The sequence below is a fragment of the Manacus vitellinus genome, unplaced genomic scaffold (assembly GCF_001715985.3).
Source record: "Manacus vitellinus isolate BGI_N305 unplaced genomic scaffold, ASM171598v3 scaffold_34_pilon, whole genome shotgun sequence".
Classification (NCBI taxonomy): domain Eukaryota; kingdom Metazoa; phylum Chordata; class Aves; order Passeriformes; family Pipridae; genus Manacus; species Manacus vitellinus.
This window is the reverse complement of record NW_021940488.1, coordinates 4,359,887-4,370,183: the sequence shown is the minus strand read 5'-3', so window position 1 is coordinate 4,370,183 and position 10,297 is coordinate 4,359,887. Positions and strand designations below refer to the sequence as shown.

Here is a 10,297-nt window from a genome sequence, read left to right as displayed (position 1 = left end):
CTCTGACAAGTTTTTACCAGTATTTTTGTGAAAATACAAACACGAAATATAGCCCCCACTGGAGACAGGGAATATAGGGAATGATGAGAGACTAGGACTGTGTTGTTGTAAGCAGCTGTTGGAGTACAGTTGGGTACTGGGGATGACACTTGATCTGATAAACATTTGCACCACCAAGGAATTTGTTTAATTTGTATGTTAGGGAAAGGGAAAAATATTTCCTCAGTAAGTTTGACTTTTTACATTTTATTTTATTTGGAGTAAGGGAAAGATTAAGTCACTTTAAACCCTGTGCAGAATACTAAAAGGAAATTAACTGTAAAAGCTGGTGTATTCACAGAGTAAACACTGTTGATGATGTATAAATGTGGATTTTTTTTCGCAGAACAGTTTGTGGCTGTGTCAGGAAATCCTTCTACAACAAGTCAAGTAGTGCAGGCTTAGCCACTTGGTGTTAAATGTAGAGTAAATCTGTTATTCACAGTCTTTTTGCTTTTTCAGCCGTGGTTTAGATAAACATGTGTCGGTTTTCTCTTTCTGGATACTGTAAACAAAACCTTGAGCTTTTACTTGAATGTAGGTTGAGTGATTTCACAATAACAGAAAACTCTGAACGGTGCTTGGTTCTCTATATACCAGTTCTGGGGGAAATTGATTCCATTTTAATGACTGCCTCCCTCTTCAGCACCTTGTCTGAACAATCCTAAGAGTGTCCCCAGGAGATGATTTATGAGCCAATTTGGAAGCTGGTACTCCAGAAACCAGAAGTAGTGAAAATGCCTCTCACTGGCCTGAGCTGATCATGGAATACCTCGTAGGAGGGTAATGGAGTACTTCTGTGTTCTGCACCATTTCAGAAAGTTTGTGATGCTTTCCTCCCCCTACAGTAGCAGCAACATTCCTGTAAAAAAAAAAAAACGTCACCAGGCTTGGGGTATTTTCCAAAATAAGACAATCTTTTCTCAAAGAGTATAAATTTTAAAGAGTTTGTGTGTAATATATATATGAAAGTGAACATGTTTGATGAACTATTTCAGGATGATGAAATTTGGCAAATATACAGAATCACATTCCTGTTGTATCACACTGACTTTCAAGTTATGGTACACTGAATGATACTATACTGTGGGTTATTCCAAGTGCAAATCTGAAACCTGAGTATTGAACACAGAGTAACAATTGGCAGTTTCTTCTTCATTTACATGATCTACTTGTTTTAAATTTTATGCCTGGATGAAAATAAAATCAGAGGTATTGTCTACTTCAGTTGCAAGCTTAACATTTCAGAAAACTTTCATTCTGCTTTGTTGTAAGCACTTTGTAGACAAATGGAGAGACTAAGAAAGATAAAGTTATGAAAAGTAAAACTATTTTAGCACTGTGTGTATCATGTCAAATGTAGTTGTTGTAAATTTGAAAAAGGTAAGCTGTGTGCTTTTTAAACTAGTTTAAAAGAGTTTAAAACAAAAGAAAATCAGTAGTTAGAATAAAGACTAGAACAGAGAAGACAAGGGGGTTTGAATACCTAAGAAATTTTAACAAACAAGTGCATAGGCGAGCCTAGATATTTTTGAACCTCATGTTGTACACAGTCATTGGATAGGAAAAAATGCCCTTAATTTCTTATGATATGTGGAAAGAATTTCTAGTGTGATATGGGGAGTGGAGAAAAACCTGAAAATTTGTTATGTTCTTTATTAAATAGAAAATTAACCCTAGCAATTTCATTATTTTTCTAACTGCCTGCTTAGGAGGTAAGGGAGACACTCTATGCAGGCTTTTCCAAATACCTAGGAGCATCTAGGCTATACCTTTTAACCTGGTTTCTCTGATTCTCTATATAATGATCCCTTCCCCCACCATTTCTTCTGAAACCAATTCCCATGTAGTTCAAGACTAAAGTTGAGTCATTCTTTCTATCACTTGACAGAAACTACATTCAGTGCGTTTGCAATCACACCAAAAAGAAAACCTGCCATTATACCAAGACAGTTTCAAAGAACTGGCTCACAATGAGAGGTTAAAGAGGCAAGATGGGATGGTAATTGTATTTCATGACGGGGATATTTATGAGTGAATGAAATTTGGTTTATTTTGTGTGCAGAGTCGAACAATGAACTATATTTTCAGTCATCCAGAATGTACCCTGCCCTCTCCCTCCCCCACTCCTTAATTTTCTCTATTCTGTTACAGCTTAAATTGTTTCCAGCATCCCCATGTAAGAATATTCTGTTGAACAGAGGCAGCAGCTGATTTATGCTTGTGGGGTGAGGAAAATTCCACATCTTGGCTAGGAGGGGTGAACAACTTAAGAAACATTTGGTGTTCATCTCCTAATTATATCAACCTCAGTTCATTCACTGAATAGGAAATGCATGGGTTTGGATATTGCATGTGGGTACCCTTCTGTTGAATAAAAATACTTACTTTGAAAGCTATCAGCAGGACAAGTGGTAACCCATGGGTTTTGTCCAAAAGGACTGAAGAATTTTATCATTAATAGTCATAACCCTTCTTACACCACACCATCTGTATTTCTGATACAGATTTTGGCACTTTCAGTGAGGGTGAAAATTTTCTCTGTGTAGTTATCAGCAGACAGTAGAAAGAATTAGAGATGATGAATTATTAGTAATAAACTAATGATTATTTTTGTCCGTAGTACTTCCATCTTCCTTAGTTGTCACGTGAATCTGTGGTAAACACAGGGGCTCAAAGAAAGCCTTTTACTACTCTGACATGAAGTCCTTACAGTGTAAAATTTCCAGATGTTCAAAGTAGATAGATATTAACAAAAAGATATAGATGTTTATTTTTTTCCCCCTCAGAATACTTTCTCTCTCACAGGTAATATGGAGTATCTGCTCAATATCACAAGCCCTAAACCTCCCTACCCACTAACAGCTGTCAGAACTTCTGTACTAACCTCACCTTCTTCAGAGTTAAAAAGGTTATGAATCAGAAAGCATGAGTAACTGACAGAAACCTCATGCTGTCATTTCTTAACTAAAAATACTAAAGAATCCTAAGAAAGAGACTTTAGGGAGGACAAAAAAATACAGATTACACTGGTTCTTTGTAGACTCCAGACTAATCACAATAAATGACTGTCTGTGATGATGGAAGATCAGATTTGATGATCAGAATGCCCATAGTGTGCATATGCACACATCCATACCTGCATATGTGTGTATGTATATACACGTGTCTGTATGTAATAGGAGTAATTCTACTGGATTTCGCCTAAAGCCCAGAGTACCTGAACTCACCTTGGTGCTTCTGTGTGTGACTTTTAAAATGTTGTGTACTTCTTGTTACTCTTTTCTGCATGTTGTGCTGTAAATGCAGCTAGCGTTCTGGTCTTTTGTTCACATGTGAACCAGGACAATATGGAGAACATGGATTTCTTTTGTATTCCTTGTGGGAATGATATTACTGCATTGCGTCTTACTAGGGAGAGGCAAGCTATTCTTACAATAATCAAAGCAAGGTTCTGCTACATTGTAAACTGCATTCAGGAACAAATTATCCTTTATTATTATCTCATTTCTTATATTGCTTTCTGTCAATCAATAATACAGTGCTAAAGCATTATTATCTAATGATTACACTGATGTATGGACACGTAAAATGTTTAGATTTCACGTTCATGATGGAACAGGTTATTAAAGTTTTTAAATTGTACACAAGCTACATGAGTTATGAGCATCTGGAATCTTTGCAGAAAATCAGAGTATTTGATAATAATTTTATAAAGTAAGTGGGTCATGAAGAAGAGAAGAAACAGATGTTTTTCCAATAAAGCATAACGACCTATTTCTATTTTAAATATACTTAAGTATTGTCATGCATAATGCTGTAGTACATATCAATGCTATGTGCTAACAAGGAGGATACATTGACTGTAAAGTATCCTGTTAGAGTTTGTTTGAAGAGGCAATCAAAAGCTTATGTAGTCTATATTAAGACTTAACTAACTTTTTTGTGTTGTATTTAATGGATTAAATAATTCTGAAAACAGATATCACAAGAATTTAATATATGTATCTTAAGCACGGGTAACAAGATCTGAATCTGTTCAGTTTATTGATAAATACACTGAGGATGATATTCAGAATTTTTGAACAAGCATAAGCCAATTCAAGTTGCACAAGATTTCAGCCTTGATACCCCTGGTGCTCATATTCTCTTTGCTATCAGTAGTTTCACACTGCTTTATTCTGACTAATTTATTCTGTCACTTTAACCTATATTCACTTATGTCTCAATTACTTTTGATTGCTGATTCTATCCAGACTATCTCACCTGTAAAACCTGTTTGGGTAGCTGAGTTCAGGTTTGTTTCATAGTGTTATACAGTATCTGGCACAGGAATGTGTTTGTTTAGAACAACATTTGTGTGTTCTTGTATCTCAAAAATGGGAAATTGAGTGTGTGGTGCTCTTTCTGAGCAACAAAAGGTACATGATACATTGCAGTGATTTGTGCTTCTGTGTTCAAATTGGATCAGATTTTTTCTAAAGCTGAGAATAAGGGAGAACTGAAAGGGTAGGTGGATATATTGATTTGTTTATTAGTGCTTGATCTTCTTAATGCTGAAGTCAATATATTTTTAATTTCAGAGTGAGTAGAATCTCCTTCCTGAGAAATGATGAAAAAGTTATTTTCAGGGTTAAGCCCCAGTCTTTTCACTGTCTCTAATCTTCTCCTATTAATAACATAATTTCACTTTTAGGACATGATCTGCTCCGTACTGTATGGAGTACAATGCAACGGGCTGAGATATTACGTGATGGTAATTTCTGATCTATAATGTGTTCATTGTGACAATAGTTATTTATGCGTCTTAAAAGTATTTAATCAAGGAGCATTATTTTTCCCAAGACTCTCTGCAAGGCGTCCTAATTTAGCGAAAGCAGAGCAATCAAAGAAAACGTGAGGGTTTTTTACATAAAGATATACAGGCAAAGAATACAAGCTAAAGAATCATATTGGGAAACTAGACTACTATATGTTATGTTGTAGCTGTTGTGAGAAGAAAGGAACTGCTAGACAGTTCTTTTAATGATGTACTAAAGATATCTTAATCTGAATCACACTACTGCATTTTGCAGTAAGGAGATTGTAAGTCTCTTAATACATGAGACTTGCTACCCGACATTACAAATATATTACTGGCCAGTCTTTCCACAGCAGCACACTTTTAAACTGGGGCTTAGTCAGAACTTGGGTGTGCAGAGGTCACAGCAGGTCATTGGCACAGCCAGTTTCTTATCTTGAGGGACTTTGTGGTGCAGGGGTCTGTACAAGGTGAGCGCTTCTGGTTTGGTGTGTTCACAAACACTCTGCCCGTAGAGCTGAGCATCAACGATTATTTTCATGCGCCTGTGCTACCAGGATTTACTAACTAGGCTGGCTAGTGGTGTGGGGCTTGAACTTGTGAGAGTAGCTCTTAGATGAAAGGGGAAAAAAAAAAAAAGACAGTCTAAGAGAATTGGGTTTGTTCAGTCTGGAAAAGAGGAGGCTCTGGGGTGACTTATTTGAGGCCTTCAAGTACCTGGAGGGAGCCTACAGGAAAAAAAAGGAGAGAGACTATTTACAAGAGCCTGAAGTGACAGGACAAGCGGGAATGGCTTCAAACTCAGTGGGTTTAGGTTAGGTATTAGGAAGAAATTCTTTACTGTGAGGCTGGTGAGGCATTGGAACACATGGCTCAGAGAAACTGTGGCTGCCCCATCCCTGGAAGTGTTTAAGACCAGGTTGGATGGAGCTCTGAGCCACCTGGTCTAGTGGAAGGTGTCCGTGCCCACCTCAGAGGGGTTGAAAGTAGATAACTTTTAAGGTCCCTTCTAACCCAAGGCATTCTGTGATTCTACAAAATGGGATAAAAGCATCTGTTATTGGTGTATGACTTATATAACTCAATTAAATGTGTATTAGGGAGGAACATGTTTTGGCCATCAATATAAACATTTTTTACAACATTTGGAAGATGGATTAGAAGTAATATCTGACCTGTGAAGCATTCAGAGTTTTTATATTGTAAAACCAGACTGTGGTTTCCATTACCTTGGCTCTGGAGTCTGTAACAATCACTGTGATCTCTCTAGTGAATTAATATTTATTACCAATACCATTTAGGCAATGGACAGTTCCTAGTTATGGGTGAGTTAGTACTTGACACTGCTATTCAACTGTAAGTACAACAGCATAAATTAGAAAGGTTGATTTTGTAGGAAAGTGGAGTTCTCCCCCTTACTCTGTGTTCTTACTGTAAGAAGCTGTGAGCTGCCATTCCTCAGATGCTTTGGGAAATGTGCCTCACAGTCATAGAATCATAGAATCATTAGGGTTGGAAGAGAGCTGCAAGATCATTGAGTCCAACCTTTGACCAAACACCGCCTTGTCAACTAAACCAAGTCATAAAGTAAGGAGGAGAAATTGGCTGAAAATCAGGAGTTCACCTCTCATTCATGCTATAGCAAGGTCTGATGAGAGCACAGCCACAGGATGATAGCAAAAGCCTTGAGAGCACAAGTTCAGGACAATATCAGCAGCACCAAGAGTACAAACCTAAACCACAAATGGTAAATTACTGGTCATTAAAAGAATGTAAGTTCAAGATGTGCCAAAGTGTTTTTAGGGAACAGCAAAGAAAATAACAAATATGTGAAATACCACATTTTTGATGGAAGCACAGAAAAAATGATAAAATATAAAAAGCAGTTACATCCTCTTCAGGCATGGGAAGAAAGAAAGAAGGGAGAATTGTTCCTGCATTGCCACTTGGTTATAGGTAATGCATGTTATCAGTGTTTATGCTTAGCAGTATCAGGCCATTCTTCCCCTTTTTTGGGAACACTGCTTTCTGAATTTTTCTTCATCCTATATTCCTTCTGCACACTCAGCAATCACATGTAAAGGATTATCTTCATAAATATGTTTAAATAAATTAGAAGCCCAGCAAATACTGCATGTGTGTTCTGTGCTGTGACCTTCACACACAGGGTGAGTGATACCACAGTACTGGGAAGCAAACTTGGTTGTGATGCTGTCCAAGAGACAGGTTCAGAGCCAGGGAAGGACAATGGTCATTGGTTCAGCTTATCTTGGAATTTGCTTTGCAAGCAGAAAGGACAGGCTGGTTGATTGTCCACTGGTTTTATTGTGGTTGCTGAAACTTTTTACTTGCTCTGACAAGAAGGCAGTAAGTAAATTCACAGAATGGTTGATTTTGGAGGGGAAATCTGGAGCATCTTTAAGCATGGTTACCTAGAGAAGGCTGCTGAGGACATAGCTGGGTTTTGAGTCTCTCCAAGGATAAGTCACTATGCTAAAGCTTAGGACTTTTGTCTGTTTAATTTATAACAGGTGCATTGGAATAAGAGTGTAGGATTTAGAACTTCTATTTATATCTCCCAAATCTAAATTATAACCTTGATTGAAATTGACAAATGATAATTTAGCTTCTCCTATTGAAGCTGAGGTCCTGTAGAACAGATAAATCAAGAAAGAAGACCCCATGATGAGCAGGACTTTGTTTTCTGCATCTGTAATTCCACCTGCCTCAGCAGCCTTTGGCAAAAGATAGGACATAATCCTGGCAAACCGGAAACAAAATCTATTACCAGTCTGGAATAGTATGCTCTCCTTTATTGTGCTTGCAATCTAATTTTGTTAATAGTTTCTTCTTGCTGCTTATTGAAAGAAACAGTATGGGTTGTGTCTTCAGCTTAGCCTTCCCTGGATCTTCCTACTGTGACAGGACTGCTGAAAGGTCAACATGAGAGATGGTGGTGAAAGGAAAGCATGCGAAGTAGCTTTTCGCTTCTTCAGGCTACTTCATATAAAGGTCAGGGGTGACACTAATGTGTTCTTTGGCTGCCTTCTAAAATAAACCGTTCTCTAAAGGTCTGTTTATCCATCTGAATTTTGGACAGACATAGACTCCTGGTTGCAGCTTCACATATGGAGTGGATTAGAAGTGCTGGTAAACTACAACATCAGGATGGGGGTTGTGTTTTAGATACCCAAGAAAGCAAAAGGAAACACCGAAGGTAAGAAATGTTCTCAGCGTGTTTTCGGTACCTGAATTTCCTTATGCATTGTGCATGTCATTTAAATGCTTTAACATAGTTTACCATTAAAGAAAGGATACCCTTTTCTGTTTAAGGACTTGGACACCTCTGGAAAGTGCTGTCTTTGTCATATATGCATGAGCTTATTTCTACTTGCTAATAAGTGCAGAAATAGATTGAATATATATCCACATCCTTGTCTGTCTTTGGTTTTGAATGTAGGTAGTTATTGCTTTAAGGGGTCTCATTAAACTGGAGTATATGACTGGTAGTGATTATTCTTAAACACTTAACTTAGGGATGCTGATATTTGATATTTACAAAGAACTAGACATAAAACCTAGCAAAAATTACATTCTTGCAACTGAATGGATGTAACAGACTTTGAATTTCTTAATGATAAAATACTTAGCATCCAACTTATTCCTCGTGTATGTGTGCTAATGTCACTCTAGGAGAGACTGTGGGGTTAAGAGCATACACAGTGTATATGAGGGCAGTCCATCTCTAGGATTGCAGCTGTTGGGTGGCTCTTTCCTAGTGTTTTGATGTTTGACCAGCAATGAGGTGGTATTTCCCTGTTTGTTACAAGGTCTGAAAGAGAATCAAGTGAATATTCTAACAGCAAATCAACTTCATAAATGGAGAGGCAAAGAAACTCTAGGCAATGAGGAAGGCAGCCTATAGGGCAAGATGTCCAAGAAGGTTAAAACTAAGGGTATGAAGAGACATGTTTGGCTTTTAACAGACTAACAGGTCATAATCTTGATTTTTTTTTTTTAATGTAATAGTGTTATAATGACCAATACAATGTACTTGCCTCATTTTAAATTCAGCAAAATTTAATGTAGATGTTCTGGTTTCAGTGTGGGAAATTTCATATGATACAGTAAAATAGTATTATGCATAACGTAATGAAATCCTAAATTTAATATTGTGTATATAATTGGGAAATATATTCAAATTTGACCAAGGTCTTTAAGGTTAAATACTTGAATCAATTATAAACTCTAGAACTGTGTCTGTGCTTATCATTATATGCGGGAATAACATGAAATCTAGAGATACACAATTAAGTAATGACCTGCCTTCACAAAATCTGGATATAATTTTCAAATTTAAGTCTCAGTAGTTTTCCTAAAGTTTCTAAAACTAATTCCTAAAGGGAAAAGTAGTTTAGCTTTCATTGAAACCAGTGCCTTAGGAACACATGGGTCAGGCTTCAGAAAATACTTCTGATTTGTAAGGTGTGAGCAGTTTCTAAAGCACGTTTCTGATTCCAGCTTTTCAAATTTAAACAAAACTATCCTTAATGTATTTCTGTCACATTTATGGCAGCCATTAATACATCATTCAGAAATGGAGTTATAATGAGGCATTGCTTATTCTATATGCCTTGACTAGATACAAGTGATAGTAACATGGGTGGAATTCTAAACCACAGAAGCCCTTAATGCTCGATGAAAGCAAACATTTATTTAAAAAAAAAAGAAAAACAAACCACAAAAAAGCACTCACCTGCATACAACTTAAAGCAAACAGATGAGTTTCAATAAAAATATTTTTATACTTTTTTCATTTTACTAGCTAGTGAAGAACATGCATTTTTATTTGTGTGAATCCAAAAAAATAGAGCCCCCACTTCTATTCAAGAGTTGTGTTTTGTTTTCCCTCTTGGAACAATGCTGCCATTGCAATATTGTTATTTTCTTCTATCTTCCTTTAAAAAATATAATACAAGTCAAATTTTTCTGTTTTTTGAAAACTTCCTGCTTTTCTTTCCTGAACTAATCAGCTACAGAAGACTCTCCATTATTTTAGTTTACTATGTAAAACAGGTAGAAATTCTCTACCTGTTTCAGCTCTTTCAAATCTCTGAGCAAGCACACTAGACTTCACAAATTGAAAGGCAGAAAAAATAACTTATCTCTATACACTTATAGCCTGAGATAGTAACTGAAAATTGCCCTCTTTGGTATTGTGTAAGCTAGTACTTAAAAATGCCAAATTGTACCTGATAAAGGAATAAGGAAGATTTTTTTTTTTTTTTGTGAATGTGCTTATATCTTAATATTCTGTTAACCTGTTCAGTAACTTCTAAGAACTTTATCCCTTGAAGGAATCTACTGAGTTCAGAGTCCCTTTGAATACAAATGGAGGTTGGTATGACTGACTTAAGTAAAAATGACTTCCCAGACCTGGATACACAACTTTACAAG

General features: G+C 36.6%; 1 long non-coding RNA gene across 1 annotated transcript; it reads left to right on the top strand.

Moving 5' to 3' along the window:
* The first annotated feature begins 7,736 nt into the window (after positions 1–7,736).
* LOC108640468 lies at positions 7,737–8,827 on the top strand. Its single transcript, XR_001921202.1, has 3 exons — positions 7,737–7,852; positions 7,941–8,057; positions 8,671–8,827. It is a non-coding gene; the product is annotated as an uncharacterized LOC108640468 (long non-coding RNA).
* The last annotated feature ends 1,470 nt before the right edge of the window (positions 8,828–10,297 follow it).